The sequence below is a fragment of the Micropterus dolomieu genome, linkage group LG03, assembly GCF_021292245.1.
Source record: "Micropterus dolomieu isolate WLL.071019.BEF.003 ecotype Adirondacks linkage group LG03, ASM2129224v1, whole genome shotgun sequence".
Classification (NCBI taxonomy): domain Eukaryota; kingdom Metazoa; phylum Chordata; class Actinopteri; order Centrarchiformes; family Centrarchidae; genus Micropterus; species Micropterus dolomieu.
Window position 1 is genome coordinate 3294579 of NC_060152.1, and position 2574 is coordinate 3297152.

The window sequence follows — 2574 nt, forward strand, 5'->3', positions numbered from 1 at the left end:
GTTGGCCGACATCAGTATTTTAGTGTAGAATAAATTAAGTGCATATCCCACTTTGAGTAGAAAATTATAGGAAATTTAGTGCATTTCCTACATTATGAGTTTAAGAATATGAATTTTTTTGAGTCTATTTCCCACATTTTATGAGTTTAAGAAAAGTGAAAATTTTGAGTGCATTTCCAACATTTTATGATTTGAAGACTATTGAAATTTTTGAGTGAATTACTCACTAATTTTAAGTTGATGAATATCAATATTTATAAGATAACATTGAGATAATTTAAGGCAACAGTAAATATAATTTTTAATTTAAGTAAACTTAAAACTTTTAAAAATATCACTTAAATATTTTTGTGTAATCTGTTACAAAATAATTTTTGAGTTGTGTGAACTTATTCGGGTTTACAGTGAGTGTGAACAGATGAACTCGGTCTCTCTCTGTCACAACACAACATACTAGTGGTGATATTGTCATAGCTGAATACACACCTACAATATTAAACATAGGCCACAATGTGTGACAGTGAGACCACAAAAAATAGGATGTGAATTGTATTTTATTAACTTATTAAATCAACATGTCCATAACTTATCAACTATAAATAGGCTAAAACAACTGCTTTGATACTATTTGATTGAAAAGACTTTTGCAAAGGATTTTCCATGAACATCAGTGGACCAGAAGATTTCTTGTCAATAGTACACTACTCGTGCAGCACTGAATTGCTGTTTGTCTTTCAAACTGTTTCAGTAAAACTATGAAGAGAAAACACTCACTCCTAATGAGTTCCATAGAGCATCTGTCCTTGCTGAGAAATTGCTAATTGTAAAGGGTGGTGTGAACACAGATTTTGGCTAAAATATTTGTCATTGTTGCAGTCATCATTGCAGTAATACTATCCAAACAATGAAACCACACATAAATAATCCATCTACAAAAATGTCTCAATTTAACTCAACAACATTTTTTTATTGGTCAGTAAATATATTTATGTATTTATGTTTTCAGTTTCAGAATTGTTAATTTTATAGTACTGAATCATGCAATTCTATAGACTGGTTAAGGCTAACACATAGTTGTTTATATTCTTCACATAGGCACTATATTTTGATAATTAAATGTGTATTAAACAGCCTATATCTCTCTCTTATTCAATTCAATTCAGTTTTATTTATATAGCGCCAAATCACAACAACAGTTATCTCACAGCGCTTTTCATAAAAGAGCAGGTCTAGACCATACTCTATGATGCTATTTACAGAAGCCCAACAATTCCCACCAAGAGCAAGCACTAGGCGACAGAGGCAAGGAAAAACTTCCTTTTAAGAGGCATAAACCTCGAGCAGAACCATGGCTCAGGGTGGGCGGCCATCTGCCTCGACCCGTTGGGTTGAAGGAGAGAGATGGGGGGGGGGGGGGGGGGGGGGGGGGGGGGGGGGGGGGGTAGAGAGATAGAGAGAGAGGGATGGAAGGCAGGCTACACAGTATACACACAGAGGTACAGACAGTAAAGGTGATGTTGCTATAGACTAAATGAAAAATGGTACAGATATCTATAGTAGTGTTAATGATAATAATCGTAATGTTAATTATTATAATAACAATAATAACAATAGGACTCGTAACAATAGATGTAGCAGAGAGTGTCGAGCAGGAACATGGGGGCAGCAGGTGACTCGCAACCACAGATCCAGACTCCACAGCACCAGAGCCAGAAACACCTGCAGGAAGTGATAGGAGGAGAGAGGAGAGGGACGAGAAAGCACAAGACTACCGGAAAGGGGAGAAGTCGAGTTAGTAACATGCAATAATGGGATGAGGTTGCATACAGAGGGAGAGAAGGTAGAGGAGAGAGGAGCTCAGTGCATCATGGGAAATCCCCCGGCAGTCTAGGCCTATAGCAGCATAACTAAGGGATGGTTCAGGACTCACCTGAGCCAGCCCTAACTATAAGCTTTATCAAAGAGGAAAGTCTTAAGCCTATTCTTAAATGTGGAGATGGTGTCTGCCTCCTGAACCCAAACTGGAACCTGGTTCCACAGGAGAGGAGCTTGATAGCTGAACGCTCTGGCTCCTTGTCTACTTTTGGAGACTCTAGGAACCACAAGTAACCCTGCATTCTGGGAGCGCAGTGCTCTGTTGGGGTAGTAAGGTACTATGAGCTCTTTAAGATAAGATGGTGCCTGACCATTAAGAGCTTTGTAGGTAAGAAGAATGATTTTAAATTCTATTCTGGATTTTACTGGAAGCCAATGCAGAGAAGCTAAAACAGGAGAAATGTGATCTCTTTTCCTGGTTCCTGTCAGAACACGTGCTGCAGCATTCTGGATCAGCTGAAGAGTCTTAACGGGCTTTTTCGAGCAGCCTGATAATAAGGAATTGCAGTAATCCAGCCTAGAAGTAACAAATGCATGGACTAGTTTTTCTGCATCACTTTTAGACAGGATGTTCCTGATTTTTACAATATTACGTAGGTGGAAAAAAGGCGGTCCTTGAAATTTGCTTAATGTGAGACTTAAACGACATGTCCTGATCAAAGATAACTCCAAGATTCCTCACAGTGGTGCTGGAGGCGA